General features: G+C 33.7%; 1 protein-coding gene and 1 pseudogene across 1 annotated transcript in view; one reads left to right on the top strand and one right to left on the bottom strand.

Moving 5' to 3' along the window:
- The window catches only part of ANKRD6 (ankyrin repeat domain 6), a 198144-nt gene that overhangs the window by 57435 nt on the left and 118658 nt on the right, over positions 1-22051 (top strand). The gene's annotated exons all lie outside the window — the stretch shown is intronic.
- LOC111720658 lies at positions 15997-16095 on the bottom strand (annotated as a pseudogene).

Genomic DNA, 22051 nt, shown 5'->3' with positions numbered 1-22051 from the left:
AATATTTATAAAATCCTTAACATTGCACCTGGTACATACAAGGCAGTGTATAAATATTAGCTATTGCTACCAATGTGTTGATCACATATAACCCCTCAGAATACTGTATCTCCAGGTTGTGCTCTGTTCTACAAAATTGTACCTGCTTTAAAATGGCATTGGAGACAGAAAGATGGGGGAGGAAACTACAAGCAAAGCGGGAATACTTCCTAAGGGACAAATTGAAGCAATAGCTGCTTCTGAGCATAAAAACACATTCTGTGTTGCCACCCTGGAGTCACTTAGTTATTTACCTAGAGTCCCTGATTTTCAGTTCTTTCTGTTCTTCGATTCAGGTTTTCTATCCATGAGGAAAGAGATGTACTAAGCAACTACACAGCATATTTCTTCTTTCAGCTCACTGTGTCCATGCTGCATTTAGGGCACATTTAGTTTATTTAAGATGAAACAGGCAATTCTATTTAAAATGTCCTTGTGCAGCATGAATTGGAGTTTTCCATTGTTTTATTAAAAATGTTCTGAATGGGAAGCTAGGTGGTACAGTAGATAGAGTACTAGCCCTGAAGTCAGGAGGATCTGAATTCAAGTATGACCTCAGATACTTAACACTTCCTAGCTATGTGATCCTGGGCAAGTCATTTAACTCCAATTACTTCAGCAAAAACAAACAAACAAAACAAAACCCCAACCAACAAAAACAAAAACGTGGAAAAAAAATGTCCTGGAAAATCCTATCAGTTACGGATACCGCCTCCCCCCCCCCCAAAAAAAAAAAAAAACATATATATAGAAAATGGCAAAAAATGTAGTAGTATGAGCTATCACGCCAATCAATGCAGTGTTTGTGGACCTGTAAATTGTCCCAGTTCTAGAAAGCAATTTGAAACTGTACCTTCAAATTCACTAATCTACGAATGCCTTTTGACTTAGCAGTACCACTATTAGACCCATATCCCCAAAAGAGATATTTAAAAAGAGAGAGAAAAGACCTAAGGCCTTTATGTAAAATAAGGGTGTTTATAAGTTAAAGAATAGCTGAATAAATTTTTCTATATAACCATAATGGAATATTGTTCCACCTTAAAATTGAGGGGGAAAGCTATTTCAAGCAAACCCAGGAAAACTTAAATGTGAAGCTGATGCAGAGGAAAGTGAATAGACAATAACAACATTATAAAGAAAAATGATTTTAAAAGTCAAGAAATATGATCAGTGAAATAGATGACTAAGTCTAAAGGTTCAGTGATAAAACATGCTGCTTATCTCCTGAATAGCTGGATGTAATTCACAATTCAATTCTCTATATATTTGAGAAATGTGGCATTTATCAGAGAAAAAATTCAGCAAAACTTTGCTGAAATTTCTACACTCCCGTTCAGTTTTCTCCTTTCCTTCTAATTTTGGCTTCATTGGTTTTGTTTGTCTAAGATGTTTTAAATTTGATTTTAATTTAAAGTAATCAAAATTTTCCATTTTATGTCCTCTTGTTTAGTCTAAATTCTTCCTTTATCCATAGAGCTGACATGTAAACTGTTGTATACTTCCCTAATTTTTTGTAGTATTTTTCTTTGTGTCTAAATCATGTACTTTTTTAAAAAAGGATTATATATTTAATTATTCGTTTTTCCTCAGTGGCATTTTATTTTTCTAAATATAAAGATAGCTTTCAACATTCATTTCTGTAAGATTTTGTTCCAAATTTTTTCTCTCTCTTTTACCTTCCCCTTCCACGAGATAGCAAACAATCTGATACAAGTTATTATGTACCCATTTTGATCATATCTTGGTATATAGTGTGACATGTTAGTCCATACCTAATTTCTACCAAATTACTTTCCAATTTTCCCAATAGTTTTTGTCAAATAGTGGGGTTTTATCCAAATGCTTGGTCTTTGGGTTTATCAAACATTAGACTACTATGGTCATTTACTATTCTATATTGTATAACTAATTTATTCCATTGATCCACCAGTTTATTTCTTAGCTAGTCCAGATTGTTTTGATGATCTCTTATAGTTTGAAGTCTTGCATAGCTAGGCCACCTTCCTTTATGTTTTTTTCATCTATTCCCTTGATATTTGTGACTTTTTGTTCTTTCAGATGATCATTTTGTTTTTATTTTTTCTGGTTCTTTAAAATAATTTTTTGGTTGTTTGGTCGATATGTCACTAAATAAGTAATTTAATTCAGGTAGAATTGTCATATTTGTTATATGGGTCTAGCCAACCCTTGAGCAATTATTATTTTTCTAATTGTTTGGCTTTAGTTATATGTAAAGTGTTTTGTTATATTCATTATTGTTCCTGGTAGGTAGATTCCGAAGTATTTTATATTATCTGCAAGTATTTTAAATGGAGTTTCCCTTTCTGTCTCTTGCTGTTGAATTTTGTTGAAGTGTGTGTGTGTGTGTGTGTGTTTGTGTATATGTGTAGGTATAGGTATGAGTGTGTGTGTGTAGGTATGTGTGTATGTGTGTATATATAATAATGATATATGTGGGTTTCTTTAATATACTGTAACTTTTCTAAAGTTGTAATTAAACTAGTTTTTTAATTGGTTTTCTAGAATTCTCCAAGTCTACTATCATATCATCTGCAAAGAGTGATATTTCTCCATTTTCTATTCTAATTCCTTTTTTTCTTCTCTTACTGCTTTAGCGCACATTTCTAATATAATACAATATTGAATAATACTGACAATAATGGTCATTCTTGCTTTACTTCTGAAGCTAGAAGGATTCTAGCTTATTTCTGTTACTGATAATGCTTGCTTATGCTTTTAGATAGATACTAAATATCATTTTAAGGAAAATTCCATTTATTCCTATGCTTACTGGTGTTTTTAATAGGAATGAGTGTTGTATTTTGTCAGAAGCTTTTTTCTGCAACTATTGAGGTAATGATATGATTTGTCAGTTTTATATTGATATGTTCAGTTACATTGGTAGTTTTCCTAATATTGAACTAGCTGCTGCATTCCTAGTATAAATCTCACCTCTATGTCCAGGTGATGATCTTTGTGATACATTGCTGTAATGTACTTATTAGTATTTTACTTAAAATTTTATATCAGTTTTAGAGAAATTCATCTACAGTTTTCTTTCTCTGTTTTTGTACTTCCTGGTTTATTTATCAGCACTATATTTGTGTCATAAAAGAAATTTAGTAGGATTTCTTCTTTGTCTATTTTTCGTGTGTGTGTGTATGTGTGTGTGTACACACAGAGAGAGCACAAGTATTAGAATTAATTTTTCTTTAAATATTTGGTGGAATTCACTTGTGAATCTATTGGGTCCTACTGATTTTTTTCTTCAGGAGCTCATTGATGACTTGTTCAATTCCTTCCACACCCTTCCATTTCCTCTACACCCTTCCAAAGTTATTTAAGTATTCTAACTACTTTTCTGATAATCTCGGTAATTTATAGTTTTGTGAATATTTATCTGTTTTACCTAGGTTGGTTGGTTTATTGGCATGTATTTGGGCATTACATAATAATAATTGCTTTAATTTCTTTTCCATTGGTGGTTAATTTACCCTTTTCATTTTTGATGCTGGTAATTTCATTTTCTTAATTCTTTTTTAAAAAAATCAAACTAACCAGCATTTTATCTGTTTTGTTGTGTCTTTCCCCCCCCGCCCCCATAAATCAGCTCCTAGTTTTATTTATTATTTCAATGGTTTTCTTGCTTTAAATTTTATTAATCTCTTCTTTGATTTCCAGAATTACCAATTTGGTGTTTAATTGGGGATTTTAAATTTATTGTATAAATTTAATTTTGCATGCCCAATTCATTGATCTGCCAAAGAATTCTTAAGATTCAGAATAAGATATTTTTTTTGGACATGGGCATTGTATGAATTTGTTTTGTTTGACTTTTTATTTGTTACAAGAATTGTGTTTGTCCTTTTTTTTTATTGGGGGGAGGGAATTTGATGGAGAGTGGGGATCTAGCAATAGTGTTATTTTAAAAGAAAGAAAAGAAAGTCATTGAAACATTTTAATACAACAGAAGCAAACAGGAAGTTCTGATGCAAACCAATAAGTAGGATATTCTGCTTTGAAAGTAACATGTTGGATAATATACTTAAAGTGGAAAAAGAAACTATGTAGTAGAGATTTGCGTTTTGATGTCTACTCTTTTTTGTACACGAAAATATTCTTTTTATTTGATGTTCATTATGTTTAGAAAAAAATTAATGCTCCTGAACAATTCAAATCCACAAATGCTCTTTCCTATAGCACTTTCATGATAGGTAAGAGTAAAACCTTGTTCAGAAGGCCGTATGTTCACAGAAATATATAAATGTAATCACTCAAAAGAACCCTTACCATACTGGAAAAAACAAGTGAATGAAGAATGCCTATTGTACAAATTATTATATGCATTTGAATAGACACTGCCGATCCTTCAGCATAAAAATTTTGGACAAACAACAAATAGATAATAAACCATACCTAGAACTGAAAAAATGAAGAGAGAAGAGTGGTCTAGATTACCTTTTGGAAACTGAATGCTGTGGTTCTTTTAATGACACTACATCTCTACCCCCACCCTCACATAGCTTCTTTCTGAAACAACGATCTATCTTTTTAACATTAATATTCTTCCGGTGATGTTGTATGGTTTTACATCATGACTACTACTGTCTCTGAGTAATTGGAGGTGATGATCATCCCAAAATCATTGAAGTGATTGTAGTAAATGTGAACAGGCAGCTCTAATGCATCAAATATAAGCTTATATACATGAAGATCCTTTTTTTTTAATGTCATCAAAGAAATTTGACTTGAAAAAAATCTCTGCCTAAAATCTTCTAATTCTCTAAGCTATCTTCCATACAGCTGCCAAATGTTTTTCCTAAAGTAAAGGACTGATAGTATCAGCCTCCCTGTTCAAACTCCACTCTCCCTATTAATTACATCTTTTGTTAAAGTGTTTTTTGTTTTTTGTTTTACAATTCAGCCCCTTTTGTACCTTTCTGGTCTTTTTATACTTTACTGCCCTGTATGTATTATTCTTTGCAGATGACACTGTTTCCCATGTTTTTATCTTTGCACTTACTGTTCCCCATACCTAGAAAACTCACATTATGCAATTCTACCTCTTAAAAATTTCCTGACTTCATTGAAGTCTCAGCTCAAATGTTACCTTCTACAGGAGGTCTTTCCTGGTCATTCCCACTTTTAGTGTTTTCCTTCCTAAGATTACTTTTTATTTATTCATTCTAGATATCCCATATGGACCTATTTCTTTACATCTTGGTTCCCTTATTAGAATGTAAATGATTGTTTTTATGTCATTTCCTTTCTTTGGATCCTCAGCACTTAACATAGGACTTGGTAAGCAGTATGGCCTTAATAAATACCTATTGACTAGCTGTTCATGTGGTCAAAGCAAGAAGTAATTGATGAACTGTTCCATTGATATGATCACTATGTCAGGAGAAAGCAGAGAAAGGCTGTGGGACATTTGGTGTGGTTTTACAGGAAGAGAAGAATTGTATAGAATGGGCAATGAATGAGTTATTGTAACCATCTTTTGGGGGATTTATTGGAGTACATTCATAGTAAAGTCATTATGGAACCTTGGAAATTATCTTGTAAAATCTCCTTATTGGCAAATAAAAACTAAAAACTCTAAGGGTTCGAGTGGTTTGCTCAAGTTCAAACTGGTAGAGAGTAATAGAGTAAGTAATAGAGATACAAACTTGAGCCCAAGTTTGGTTCAAAATCCAACACTTTTTCTAATGTACCACATTGTTATTCATTAGTTCCTCTAGACCATCAGATTTTGTGAAGGATAGAAATAATATGGTGAAAGGGATGGAGAACCAATCTGGAGTCAGCAAGGCCTGGGAGTAAGTCAGTCATTTAACCTATCATATTCTCAGGCAAATCTCTTAAGATCACAAGTCAGAGAATAGTTCTGTTCTGCATCAGTAAAGGAAGTTTCTTCACTAAAGATTCCTTACACCATCCTTATATCAATAGTCTGGAACAAACTAAATTAAACTCTGTGTAAGGGTGTTAGACCATGCTATCTGAGAATAGTAGGAAAGATAAAATTCTAGATCAAAGGACACTGTAAGTAGAATGGGCAGGATGGTGCTGTCTTGGGAGAGAGAGAAAAATTTGGAATACAAGATTAAAGATGTTGAAAACTATCTTTGCATGTATTTGGAAAAATAAAATACTACTAATATTAAAAAAAAAAAAGAAAAAAGGAAAGGGCAGGATGGTTTATAGACAGAAAAAAGGTGGGGGATATAGGCTTGAAAAAGACAATAGCCTTTATTCTGATTTACTATATAAAGTGCTATAGAACAGGGATCTACAAATTTCAGCTTGATGACCAAATCTCTCCCATTGCCTATTTTTATATGACATATGAATTAAGAATAACTTTTAATATTTAAAAATATAAAAACCATTTTTAATTCCTGGACTACACTAAAACCAGGTGGCAGACTGGATTTGGCCATGGACTAAAGTTTGTCAACTCCTGCTATACTTAGCTGGAGGAATGAGAAAGGTGAAAACAAGTCTTAAAGAGTGCTTGGGCAATAAGCATCATCATTTTTTCTACCCAGATCACATCATAGTGATATCGAAGGGGTTTGCTTTAATAGAGTGAGAAATGATGGGCTGGACCTGAGCAGCATAAGTAAGAATAAAGTGATGGGCACTAAAAATGGGTAGAAAATATATTTTAGCAACCCGAAGAATTGAATAACTGACAAAAATGAATCAATTTCCTGAGATTCTTTGAAATGTCCTTTGAAGAATATGATTACCATTCCATGCCTATCTCCTTGTACTTTCATAATAAATGAAAATATTATACTATTGGATTGGATGGTCATCAGAATTCTATTTACAAATGGGAGTGTCTAGAAGACTTACCAATTATAGGGATCCCTTTTTCTAATCATACTCTTATCAGGATATCCTCCATGATCTTTGGTTTAAAAAAAAAAGATCATAGAATCATAGATGTAAAACTGGAAGGCACCTCAGAGACCATCTTGTCCAATTCCTTCATTTTATAGATGGGGAAACTGAGACCAAGGGATTTAAGTGACTTGCCTAAGCTCACAATTTGTAATAAATACAGTGGTATTTGAGTCCTTGTCTTCTGACTTGAAAATCAGTATTCTTTCCACTGTACCAGCTTTCCTTGGCCATCATCTTTTTTATGCCGTGGTTGCTATGGTAAAGAGAGGACTGTTGAAATAGCTTATCTCTTGTTCCATTATTATTTGTTTTTCAAACGGGGTATCTGTACAGTACTCAACCCTGCTGCTTGTAGCAGTATTTCTCAATTAATTTTGTTCAATTTTGACTCACACCTCAGACATTATTTGGAGAGAAGAACCTTAAGAGTTTTTATTATTTTTGATGCTACAAAACAAAAGCCTTGAGATTTTGTTTGTGTAACGAACAACAAATTTGATAACATTATGTATTTTCTTTACCTCTTCTCCTGTTATGACATTGTAACAAAACCACCACCTTTTGTTTCAAAGGAAGGAAACTAACATTTATTAAGTGCTTACTATGTGCCAGGTGTTATGCTAAATATTTTACCAAATATTTTATTTGATTCTCACAACAATTTGGGAGGTAGATGCTATTATTACCCCCATTTTGCAGTTGAGGAAAACAAGGCAAACACACAGATATTAAATGATTTAGGTCATAACTCTAGTAAGCTTCTGGGGCTGAATTTGAATTCCTGATACCTGGGTCCATAACACTGTCCATTGAGCCCCCTATTGTCTGTTCTTTTGGTATTTTCTATTGAAAATAGCTTAAAATCAATTCATCATTGCCTTCAAAACTGTGTCCCCTTCAGAACAGTGGATTTGACCAGTTCTAGCCACTTGTGTGAATTTGTCTTCCTTTAAATCCTCATTCCACATCCTCATTTAGAGCATTTGGTACTGAGGTGCTGGATTCCAAATGTGGTGGTTCTACCTTCACTGATCATGAGAATAGATAGTAATAAGAATGTCCTATTTTGTGTCTATTTATCCTTTCAGTTTCATTTTATCAGTATGCTTGCAATGAGCTGCCTTAGTCGGTCCCCAATAGAGGATTTGGAGGAGGACATAAACAATTATGATGGCATCAAGACTTGTAATACTAACAGCATTTCTCCATGAGATCAACAGTCTCTCAAAAGAAATTAGCTTAGTAATCTTCATAGGGAAACCAAATGGATGAAGGATGAATAATTGTCTATTTGATAAACAGTTGGATGACTGGCCTGTTTAGCCTATTTTTATACATATCTTGGATAGGGACTATAGATGAACAGTGAACTTGACCCAGAATTGAATGGAGGAAGAAAATAGGTTGGTTTCTGTTTGAGAAGTTGGACTGCAGTTTCAACAATCTTAAGCTTCCTTCTAAACATGAAAATCTGTTCTTTTAAATACACAGTTCTCTTGGGGATGCTGTTTGGCTGTGACTTTTGAACAGTGCAGATTATAAAGAATCAGCATTATGGATGGCCCAAAGGACCATGAGGAGATATATGCTGGATATAGAATGACTGGCATATTTCCAGTGATAACCTGCTAACATGAGGTGGTATAAATAATATCATCAAGGAATGATTGAGAAAGAGGATGAATCTACCTCATAGGAGTAAGGAATAACAGTTGTCAATCAGTAGTAAAACATTAAAATACCTAGATAAATGTCTCTAGGGCATGATGCAGTTAAAAAAAAAAAAAGCAGTTGGTTTGAAGTCATAGGACATGGATTGAAATCCTGCCTCTTCCACTTATACTTGTATAATCCTGAGCAAATCCATTTGCTCTTGGTCTCAATTCTTTCTCTGTACCAAATATTCATCATTGCCTTCAAAACGATGTCCCCTTCAGAACAGTGGACTTGGCCAATTCTAGCCACTTTTGTGAATTCCTCTAAAGTCTCTTGCAGCTCTAAATCTATTATAGAATGAACAGTAGGAGAATGAGAATAAGAATTACACAGGATCCAGAAGTAAAAATGTGTTGCCATGTGATCTGGTAGAATGAGTATATCTATGAATTTATAATTACATCAAATCATCATTTAGAGTCTGATTAACCTGTCAGGTTAATTAACTTGGCTCAGAGCTGAGATTCAAACCTAGATTCTCCAACTCTGAAACCATTTTTCTGTCCATTGAATTAGGTTACCTCCTATGATGATTTCATCAAGCGTTGGATGGGTTGACATATGGAACAGGGTTCAGACTTCTGATTTGCCAATATTAACTTGTAAGGGAAAACTTTTTCCTTTTTTTTTTTTTTTCAAATCTATGATTTCATTCTTGTAGGAAGTGAGAAAACAGCCTTCCCCAAACTTGTTGGTTTTCTGGTATTTTTTGTTTTTACAATTTATAGTCTTATATAGTGAGAAGGCACTGAGAAATTAATTCTTCATTATGCAATAAGATTTCTCCTAGATTTTTCATAAACAGTGAATCTCCCTAATGCATTTGCAAAATGGTTTGATTTCAAGAAATTCATTTTACAGGAATCTGCCTTCTAGAACACATGATTTTGCCATCTCTTCCACTTTTACAGTAAACTAAATTGTATGACAGATTTTTTGGGTGATTCAGCATAACGTGTGAGATTCTTTAACATTGCCAAGTTATTAGGGGGAATCCGATAGTTATATACATATCCGGCTTTAGTAAATGAAATTCTGATTCTTTCTTTATGGAGAGGTGGGGTATGGTTTACATTAACCATATTACAGGTTATTTAATCAATGCATGGGGCTCATAGTGTGGAAAATTCCTCCCTCAGTGCTGATGGGTTATGTAACTTCTATGGCAATCCAGATAACTTCTGAGACTATAATTGTCTTGCCCACTATTATCCAACTAGTTTGTGTCATGGGTCTATGACACATGTCAAGCAGTTCTTGAACTCAGATCTTTCTGATTTCTATACTGGCCCTCTTGCCCCACTATGCATTGTGTTTTGCTGATGCCTTAAAAAAATAAGTTCTTGTTTAAGCTATTTATTTCTCTAAAGCAGTTTATTCATTCTAGGTCCAATCATAATAATAATAATAGTGCAGCTGAATGTGTATCTTGCTCTATGAGAGTTTAATTTTCAGAGACAATTAGAAAATTATATGGTTGACTGAAAGCATTTGTTTCTGAGCACAAGTTGATTTCGTGTTGCTTCTCCAAGGAATTCCTGTTGACAGTCAGTTGGGATGAGGCTGTAGATAGTAGAAAGCTTTTAAATTAATTTATGATCTTATTAGTTATAAAGAACCCATAGTTACCAAGTAGTCCTTACTTTTGCTAAAAATTTTCTTTAAAATTGTTTTATGGGAGGTTGGTTCCCCACACGCACAGTGATTAGTGACTTAAAAGTAGTAAGCTTATGGGTATCCTCCCAAGCACAGAGTACTTTCCTCCTTGCCCCCCCTCCATTTCCCCTCCCTCCCCCCTCCCCCCGTTATTTTTCCTTTCATTCAGCTTGACTTAAATTCAAGTGATCCAGTAAATAGCTGGTTGTTACTTGAAGTCTTGATATGATTATACAGTTAGTTTCTGATGAGGATTTTTAAAAAGTGAATGTTAAAAGAAACACAGATGCTAATGTTACTGCTTATGAATATCCCCTCACTCTTTTAACAACCTATGTTATATACCTGACTCTGATTGCTACAGTCAATCCTCTAAGCCCTTTGTGTATGTGTTTATGCATTGACTTGGTGGTGGAAAGGAAAAGAGGTTGTTTTCCTTCCTTCTATTCTTGCATCAATTAAGTTATTGTTAAACTTTTTGGTCTTAGGATTCCTTTACACTCACAAAAATTATTGGAAAGAGTTTGTTTATGTGAGTTTTATGTATAAATATTTACCATATCAGGTATTAAAACATCTTAGTATAGGGTGTCCCAAAAGTCTTAGTGCAATTTTAAGCTAATAAAACTTGTTATAATATAATCATATAATTATTATATATAATATGTAATTATATATAATAATATAAGGATATAAACTATTATAAAATGTCACTATTAATAGTTATAATGTTACTTATGATACATCTATAATTGTATAATAATATCTATTGTAAAAGCTATTCATACATACTATTTTAATAATATTATTATGCCTATTATGATAGTTATTCAAGTTTAAAGCTACACTAAAACTTTTGAGACACTATTATGAAAACACTTTCAATTTTATGAACCCTTTGAAAGGGTCTCAGGACTCTTAGTAGTCTCCTGGACCACATTTTGGGAACAATAACATTACATTTTTTATCACTTGATTTAGAATTGCTTCCTCCCAGCCCCTTTCTCTGCATTGTTTAATGAATCTTGTATTTAGCAAAAGATTGATTAGAATCTCAGAATTTTGGGGGAATACTACTTTAATAATAACATCTCACTTTAATATAGTATTTTAAGTATTGGTAGTATAAATAGTGCTGGAATTGATGTGCTATACTAGGATATACATTGACTTTGCAGTCAGATGTCAACCTGAAATAAGACTATCAAAGTAACAAAAACTAGGATCTTTAATTGAGGCAAGAGAATGGAAATTCAAGGTCACTATATAGCACCAGGCTATTAGAGTGCCCAAGTTGGGCGGGCGGGGAAATAGGATTAAATGAATTTCCACTGGAAGGGAGTTTCCTTGGAGTCACAACCTTGAGAAATTATTACCTTAAGTTGTTTTGCATAACTGAAAATACATAGGAAAGACTGGGGGAGTTCTGGGGATGGAGGGATAACTTCCAGCCTGAACCGTAGGCTCTAAATTCAGGTGAAACAATGGGAAGCTGGGAAATCTATTTGGAGGTGTTCCAATATTTCTGCATTTCATGTTATTTTTTAAAAATTGGTTTAGATTGTCCTCTTTTAACTGATTTCAATCATCCTTGGACAATTTTTAACTCTAGGATCTTGCAAGACAAGGAAGTGCATTCAACACAGAGCACCTGGATTTGAATCCTGATCCATGGGACTCAGTTTCTTCATCTCTAAAATGAGAGGAGCCCTTCTAGTCTTAAATCTCTGATTTTGTTCTCATGATCTTACCAACACAGAAACTAAGCTTATGTGACTTTATCAGGGACATACAACTAGTAAGGATCAAAATTGGAATCTGAGAACCCCAGTCTGCAGATAATAAGCTCTTGTTATCTTCTGATGCTTCTCCTGGTGCTTCTTTTCCACCTCATTGTCAGGTAAGTGAGCTTCCCAGCCTCATTGTTTCCAAGCCAGTTGGCACCTATGTAGTTCCCAGGTGTTTCATAGTGCTAGCAAGGCAAGAGGTGGCAGCCTTATTTTTCAGCATTTTATAGAGACTTATGGCAAATTGTATTAGGTGGACTTCAGAATCCCAATTCATTCCCACAGTGCTGTATCACAGTGTCTTAAGAAAAAAGAAAAGACATTTCATAGTATATGGTTTCCCAATCATGGCCTTAATTAGGTTCATTAAAACAAAATGAATATTTAAAAACTCATCATGATTAACTTTCCATTACTGTAAGTAATGGAATCTAGTTTGCTTTGTGATATTTAAAGTATTGCTACTTTAGGAGATAGGGAAAATTCTATACTAGATTAAAATCTTTGCCTTTTCATTACATGCATGAAATGTGTGTATGTATATATATCTGTATATAGTAAATATATGATACATATTATAAAAATATTTAAGTCAAGTTTAAATTGTCCCCTGAGAAAAAATAGATATGGATTAAAAAACTATTGTCTGCTATTTCTTTAATGTACTAGCTACTCTGTTGACCAAAAGACCCTATGTGCCAAGCAAAAGAAATATCTTTATAAACAAAACAAAACTGCTCTTTCCAGAGAAGTTTAAGAAGCGTTTATCCATTTGACTTTATAAGATAACTTGATAATCATAAAATGTGTAGCTTAAAAAAACTGATCAGTATTGCAATTTTTTGGTTCTATGAGTGGCAGTAAAATGTCATCTTATAAACTCTCCTCCTTACCCCTCTTATCTATTCACATATATTCCTCCTGTACCTCATATATTTGATGGGATCAGTTGATGGGATCAGGTTGGGTCCGCTTTCTTAGGGTTTTACTCCCTTGACCCTGTTCAGGATAAATTTAAGTAAAAAGCTTAACATGAGTGAAGACTACAAAACTAGAACCTGTATCCATAATCCATTGTGAACTTAGTATTTTGGTTTACAAAACTGGTTGATTCTGGAGAGCAATTTGGAACTATGCCCAAAAGGCTATAAAATTGTGCACACACTGTTTGTAGCAGCTCTTTTTGTAGTGGCAAAGAACTGGAAGTTTAATAGGTCTTTATGAGTTGGGGAAATGGCTGAATAAGTTATGGTATATGAATGTAATGGAATGTTATTGTTTTATAAGAAATGATGATCAGAAAAGCCTGGAAAGACTTCCATGAACTGATGCTGAGTGAGGAACCAAGAGAACATTGTACACAGTAACAAGGTTAGGTGATGATCACCTGGGTGATTCAAGGAAATTTCAGTTGACTTGGGAAGGAAAGTTCCATCTGCATTCAGATAGAGAACTATGGATACTGAATATAGATCAAAGGCTGGTATTTTCACTGTGTGTTGTTTGTTTGCTTGTGTGATTTTTTTTCTTCTTTTTTGGTTTTTTTTCCCTTTTAATCTAATGTTTTTTGCACAGCATGGTGATTATGAAAGCATGTTTAGAAGGAATGTACATGTTTAACCTATGTCAGATTGCTTGCCCTCTTGGGGAGGAGGCAGAGGAAAAGGAGGAAGAAAAATGTGGAGCACAAGGTTTTGCAAAGGTGAATGTGGAAAACTATCTTTACATGTAGTAAAATATTGCTAAGAAGAAAAAAAGATTAACTGGTTTCTGTAATCCGTGACATCTCTGTAGAGGTACTTCTGGTTATTTGCCCTTTATAAAAAGACTAGAAGATACACATCCTCAGACTTTGAGAAAAGCAGAAATTCTATAGAAATGAAATGTTAAGCAGAAGATTTATTTCTGGTAAATCCAGTTATTTTAACTATGATACTGTGTCTGCATGAGAGCTGTGGAATGTTTTATTTTAATGGACATTCCAGGAAAGATAAGTTTTACTGTAACCAAGATGATTTTTATTAGATTGTAATCATTTTTTAGAAATGTACTCAATCTATCTTAAGCCATATATGAGAGTCTTAATGTTCTCTTTTATTCTTATACAATTGCATTTGGATTTTTGACAAAAGTGAACAAATTAATTGGATTGTAAAGGGTGGCTGTGGGGATAGATCACTGAGCAGGGAATAGAGGTTGGTGGTTAACCTTTGATTGCTGCTTCTGAGTAAGGGTTATGACCTTGAAACAAAGGTTACCTACCTCTGTCTCTGCTTTCCTATGTGAAAATGAAAATAATTCTTATCCTTAGAGGTGTAACATAAATGTAATGTAATCTTCATGTCACCATAATTTCTATGTATGATTACAAAATCATTGTCATTGCTTCTAAAGCACAATTTTCTGGGATTTGGAAAGGCAAAGGAAAACATCCATCTGCTAGGCAAGCTCCACAGTTGGGCCGCTATTATTTTTTAGTTGTTCTCAGTAAATCACGTTTCTTGAACAATAACACCATGTTTGATTTAATTGCCCTATAAATCCTAGAGTAACTAAATAAAATAAACTGTGCTCCTCAGGAAACCACCAGAGTGATGTAAGCTATATCTTAAGGGACACTGACTTGAAAATGGAGAAGCAACATTTCTTAGTAAGGTAGAAATCAAATCTGAGGCAGTAAGGGGAAGAATCAGTTAATGAGAGTGTGTAAGTCATTCATGGGGATAATAATACTATTAATGACTAATAACAACAATAGTTAACATATAAAAGACCTGAGTAAATATCCAGCCTCAAATACTTATTAGCTGTGACCCTGGTCAAGTTACTGAAGTCTCTTTGCTTTAGTTTCTTCATTTGCAAAATGAGCTGGAAAAGGAAATGACAAACTATTTCAAGATTACCTCAAATGAGATCATGAAGAGTCATGTCTGACTGATTGAACAAACGATTAGACAAATAACATATAGTATTTTAAGATTTAAAAAGTTCTTTATGTTTATTATCTCGTTTGAGCCTCCCAGCAATCCTAGGAGAGAGGTGCTACTATGTCCTCATTTAACAGATAAGGCAATTGAGGCTAAGAAAGCTTGAATAACTTGCCTCAGGATCTCATGGCTAGGAAGTATCTATGGCAGGATTTAAACTTAGATCTTCCTAACTCTAGCTCCAAAATTGTTTGTCCCCCCAAAAAAAATCTTTATCAGTTTTTGGGAGTTACTTGTATAATTTTGATCCTAATTATTCTTAAAAGTTCAAGTCCAAAATTCTCTCCATTGTACCAACTAGCTACATATAGAAAATTTGAGATCTGTGTTTTTAGAATCTAGATCTGACTTTGTTTTTTGCCCCTACCTACCCATCAAAGAGCACAATTAAAAAAGGAAGCAAATCAACCAACCTTTGGCTTCTTTGGGGAGTGGGAGAGGAAAATGGGGCAGATAGGGAAAGAATGCAATGTTTATCAGGTAGTATTTTAGCTCTTTGTAATGGAAAAAGTACTGGTTCTAGATTTAGAGCAGATATGCATTTTAGAGGTCTTTCTTAATGTATATCCACTATGTGTATCCATGCTGCCTTGTCTAGGAGTTAGAACTCCAGGGTTCCATTTCTTTTTTTTAAATTTTTAAAAAATTTTTATTAAAGCTTTTTATTTTCAAAACATATGCATAATTTTCAGTATTCTCCCTTACAAAACCTTATTTTCCAAATTTTTCCCTCCCTTTTCTTCACCTCCTTCCCTAGATGGCAAATAATCCAAAAAAAAAAATTAAACATATGCATTTCTTCTATACATATTTCTACAATTATCATGCTGCACAAGAAAAATCAATCAAAAAGGAAAAATATGAGAAAAAACACAAATTGTAAGCAAACAACAAAAAATATGGAGTGTTTTACGAATTAGACTTGTGCAGGGGCCATGTTAATTTTTTCTGTATCATTCCAATTTTAGTGTATGTGCTGCTGAAGTGAATACCAGAGTTCCATTTCTGTATTTTACTCACTAGATGCCCTTTGATAAAGTCACTTCATAAGCTGTCTCTGAACTTGTTTTCTCACATGTACAATGTGGATAATAATATTTGCACTATAGAGTTGTTCTGAAAAAGAGACTTGGTAATATTAAAGAAATATATGTATGTAATTAGTTATTTCATTCTTTCAAGCTAGCTATACCACTGCTCGATCAATGCTTGCAAAACAATCAAAGAAAAATGAAAAGGTTCTACATGTACAAAAATATGTACAGTAACTTCTTGTACTGACAAAAAGCTGGAAAGAAAGGCAATGGCCTTTTAATTTGGGAATGGCTTATAGTTATGAATGCAATAGAATGTTATTGTTGATTGTTGTTCTTCGTTCTTGAAGAGGACCAAAATAACATCATTATGTTAGTCAAGTTACGTTGTATTGGACTGCAGCTGATCAAGCCAGTATGATCTTGTAGTGCTCTGCCATAGGTCAGACACAAATAATTCATATGAACAATTGGGGTAGCTTTTCTAATTTTGCACATCTCGCATTTCTTTTGAGCCAACTAAATTCTGCTTTGCTCATAGAGCATAGAACCTTATTTGATGAGGGCACATCATGCTAGGTGGTCCTGTGCCAGTATCTTCCATGTTATACAATCAATTCTAAAGTTCTTAAGAGAAACCTTGAGAATGCTCTTGCATTGCTTTTTCTGATCACCTTATGAGCACTTGCCCTGTGTTATTTCTCCATAAAATAATTTTTTTGGCAAGTGTACATTTGGCATTCAAACAATGTGGCCAGCTCAATAGATTTGTGCTGTAAGAAATAAGGAGGCAGATGATTTCACAGACATTGAAAGACTTGTATGAATTGTGAGCAGAAACAGAATAATTTGTAGTACCAATATTTTAAAAATAAATAATCTTAAAGACATGCATAAGCTGATGAAGAATGAAATGAACAGAACAAGGAGAAGTTTATATAATAACAATGCATGAATGAACAACTTTGAAAGCTTTATAATGAGAGAACTTTAGTTCAAATACCTATATTATCTCTCATTAGTTGTATAACCTATTAGTGTGATTCATTATAATAGTTGAAATGTAGTTTCTCTGTGAGTTTAGGGAGTTTTAAATGAGATTCGATCACTTTCTTCTACTCCTTTCAATTTTTATATCTGGTAGCAAATGCCTCTGTAAATGAATTATTATGTAATAATTTAGCCTTTTCTCTACAAAGTGTACAATTAATACTTAGATGTCCCAAAGAGATTTAATAGCTGGATATGTCAGATTGGGTATGGAGTGGAGCTATGGTTGGATCATCCACATCTGTATACAGATTGGAGTGATGGCATACCCCCCCTAAAGATAATTTTGTACCTTTTCCTATTGTACAGTATAAGTTCTATCTCTCTAATAGATATTCTTTTTTTAGGGGTTCTTTAACAGGGATTGTTAGGGAGCAAGATATTACCTATGACCAATTTCATATCTGTCCTTTGGATCTTTAAGTTTAATAAATAAATAGTTAAGGGACATGAGAATATGGGGTGGAATGTTTCCTCATTTACTCAACTTTGACTAACAAGGCAGGGTATGGAAGGTCTTATCTGTTTTTTATTATTATTATTATAGCTTTTTATTAAGAAAACATATGTATAGGTGATTTTTCAACACTGACCCTTGTAAGCACTTCTGTTCCAACTTTTCTCCTCCTTCCCCCCACCCCCTCCCCTAGATGGCAGGCAGTCCCATACATGTTAAACATGTTAAAGTATATGTTAAATACAATATATGTGTACATATTTATATAGTTAACTTGTTGCACAAGAAAAATCGGATTTAGAAAGAAGGTAAAAATAACCAGGGAAGAAAACAAAAACACAAGCAAACAACAATAGAAAGAGTGCAAATGCTATGTTGTGATCCACACTCATTTCCCATAGTTCTCTCTCTGGGTGTAGCTGGTTCTGTTCATCACTGATCAATTGGAACTGATTTGGATCCTCTCATTGTTGAAGAGAGCCACGTCCAGCAGAATTGATCCTCATACAGTATTGTTGTTGAAATATATAATGATCTCTTGGTCCTGCTCATTTCACTCAACATCAGTTTGTGTAAGTCTCTCCAAGCCTCTCTGTATTCATCCTGCTGGTCATTTCTTACAGAACAATAATATTCCACAACATTCATATACCATAATTTATTCAGCGATTTTCCAATGGGCATTCATTCAATTTCCAGTTTCTAGCCACTATGAAAAGGGCTGCCACAAATATTTTTGCACATACAGGTCCCTTTCTGAAAGGTCTTATCTGTAACTCCATGTTCCATGAGCCTCTGGGACCCAGATGAACACATTTTCCTTTCCTTTTCATTTTTTTTAATTTTGCAGAGGCAATTGGGGTTAAGTGACTTACCAAGGGTCACACAACTAGGAAGTGTTAAGTGTCTGAGGCCAGATTTGAACTCAGGTCCTCCTGACTTCAGAGCTGGTGCTCTATCCACTTTCACCACCTAGCTGCCCACATCTTTTTTTTTAATTAAATTTTTTTCTTATCTATAACCCCAGGTGCCATGGACCTCTGGGGTCTCAGAGATTCAGATGAACACATCTTTTTTTTTTTAATTAATTTTTTTTCTGAATTTAACAAACATCAAATAAAATAGGCATTTAAAATGGCCATTTCTGGGAAGGAGAAAGGGTGAATCATTGTGAAAATAAAATTTAATTTAAAAATGGTTATTTTCTTATGCATAATTTTCTTACACATAATATTGTACATGAAATTGCCAGGCTCTATTATGTTCTTTTTAAGTATATAATCAATCAGTAAACATTTATTAAGTCCCTACTATGTGTTAGGTACTGTATTAAGCACTGTAATCTGTAGCCCACTTGTTTAGGCTTATTTCTATACTTCTCTTGTTTCTCTTTTCTGAAATCAAAAAACTGATACCTCAGTGACTCTCATTTCTTCTCCTCCTCTATCTTCTCCTTCTTTTCTTCCTTCTCCCTTTTCTTCTTTTCCTCCTCCTCCTCTTTCTTCTTTTCCTTATCCTCCCCCTCCCCCTATTGTCCCCTGACCAATGGGGAATAAAAATAGAAAGAAAATGAAAAATCTTGTAACAAATATACAGTCAAGCAAAACAAATTCCTACATTGACTGTATTTGAAAAATGTACATTCTTACTTAAATGGACCCTCAATGGGGGGGGGGGGCGAGAAACAGCTGGTTTTAACTGTGAAAGTAAAAGAAAGCAAGAAATAATTAAAATAATGAAGATAGCCAATTAATATGAATACAAGTCCTTCTTCACAATTTCCTGGCCAGTGAGAGAAGAAAGCCTTTTGAGTGAGAACCACCAGCCTCATGGAAGTATTTATCATATTTCCCGTTTTGTGATCATATTTGGAAATACTCAGATTCTGTAGGGCAAAGGAAATATATTATGGGTTCTAATGTGCATAGAGCCTAACAAGAGGAGGAATAAACCTTCATAAATAATAGAGCTGTTTGCAATTGTGTGTGTATGCATTTATATATTCCATAGCAAGCAATATCAGTTCATTTGTATTCCTCAGAGGAAGAATGGCACTCGCAATTACAGTATTCTAAGAAGCAAACATATATTGTCATGCACATAATAAGAAGAGTCATTTAAAAAAAAAACCCAAAACAATAAGCTAGAAACTGTGAAATGAATTGTGGCAGCCATAATTTAAAGAGCCTTACATCATTTGGGAAACATTTTATTTATTTTTAAAATTGTTAATAGTATTTTATTTTTTTCCCCAAATACATGTAAAGATAGTTTTCAACATTCATTTTTGCAAAACTTTGTGTTCCAATTTTTCTTTTTTTCTTTCTTTTACCTTCTTCCTCTTCAAGACAGCAAGCAGTCTAATGTAGGTTAAATATGTATAATTTTTAAACATATTTACTTATTATGTAGTACAAGAAAAATCAAACCAAAAGGGAAAAAAACCAAGAGAAAGAAAAAAAAAAAAACAAGCACAAAAACAATAACAACAACAAAGAAGGTGAAAATACTATCCTTTGATCCACATTCAGTCTCCAAAGTTCTCTCTGGATATAGATGGCATTTTCCATCCCAACAATATTTGGATTATCTTGAATTCTCATTGTTGAAAAAGATCACGTCTATCAGAATTGATCATCACATAATCTTTTGTTATCATATACACTGTTATCTTGATTCTACTCACTTCACTCAGCATCAGTTTATGTAAATTTTTTCAGGCTTTTTTGAAATCAGCCTGCTCATCATTTCTTATAAAACAATAATATTCCATTACATTCATATGCCATAACTTATTCAGCCACTCCCCAACTGAGGGGCATCTACTTGCCACTACAAAAAAAGAGCTGCTACAAACATTTTTGTACATGTGGGTCCTTTTCCCTCTTTAATGAATTTTTGAGGTACAGACCCAATAGAGGCACTACTAGATCAAAGGGTATGAATGTTTTATAGCTCTTTGGGCATAGTTTCAAATTACTCTTTAGAATGGGTGGATCATTTCACAAAGACATCAAGTATGCATTAGTGTCCCAGTTTTCCCACATCCCCTCCAACATTTATCATTATCTTTTCATGTCATCTTAGTCACTTTGAGTGGTATGAAGTAGTACCTCAGAGTTGTCTTAATTTGCATTCTCTAATCAAGAGTAATTTAGAGCATTTTTTTCATATGACTAGAAATGGTTTTAATTTCTTCATCTGTAAATCTTCTGTTTATATCCTTTGACCATTTATCAATTGGTGAGCAAAAATTATTTTATTTCTAATTGGAATAAGACTCCCAAGGTCTCTTTTACTTCTAAATCTAAGATTTTATTACTATATGACTGTCATCTCAGGAACAGCCTAGCTCAGTTCAGAGGCACTTATCATCTGAAAGTTGACTGCTAGCAAGTCATGAAGAAAGTCAACTTAAGGCAAAGATATGTATATATACATACATACATACACATGTGTGTATATGTATACATATATTTATTTATACATGTATGTGTGTATATATATAGAGAAACAACAAAAGAATACATGTATATATTTTGTATATATTGTCTCTATATACTTACTCAGATATTGTGTAGCATGGGGTAGATTTTAGAACTTTATATACTAAACATATCACATTGTGCCATATCACAATAAAAAAGACAGGCTTAGGCAGTAGACAGCACTAACATTAATGCTTTTTTATTACTGTCCCATGGAAAAAATATACCACTGTTTTTTTTGTTCTTGCTGGTTGATGGCTGTTTTGCCAGTGAAAAGTTTAAGCTAGTAATACATGGTAGGTATTATTTTTCTACAGAAATACCCTCTTAACTTGATACTAAATACTCTTTGGGAATATTCCTTAAGGCAGAAGAAGGTCTGGACTGTCTGTCAAATCTGTCAGCCTCTGTTGGCAAGGATCCAAATAATTAAAATTACAGATCACCCAAGGGATCCTGAAAAGATCATGGTTAACATAAGTAGGTTACTATATATTACCACTTAAGAATTACACAGAAGTAATAATGTATAAGACAGTATCTAAAACATCAAAAGGAGGTAAACTGGTCACGTAATTGAGAGCAAGGGATAGTCAGTAGATACTGGTATCCCCCATTAATGCCCTCATAAAGTCAAGAGATCCAGATATAGGCTTGTGACACCTCCAGATGAACTTTGTGGATCTGCATTTATGGATGCAAATTACTCACAAGAAGGAGATTATACACCCAGTGAAGTATGCTCTCAAATGTGATGACTTTATTTTTTGCTTTTTTATCAATTATTCTTGGTCTTTCCCTGTCTCCCTCTCCTTGGCTTCCCCATACTGCTGCAGTTGGTCATTTGCCCATTCCATGTTTTGTCTTCTGTCTCTATGGTTTTTTTCCTCTCATAACTATATTCTTGAAGTCCAGAAGT

Source organism: Sarcophilus harrisii, chromosome 4 (assembly GCF_902635505.1).
Source record: "Sarcophilus harrisii chromosome 4, mSarHar1.11, whole genome shotgun sequence".
In the NCBI taxonomy this organism is placed as follows: Eukaryota; Metazoa; Chordata; class Mammalia; order Dasyuromorphia; family Dasyuridae; genus Sarcophilus; species Sarcophilus harrisii.
The sequence above is the reverse complement of the archived record's forward strand: the minus strand, read 5'-3'. Positions and strand labels throughout refer to the sequence as shown.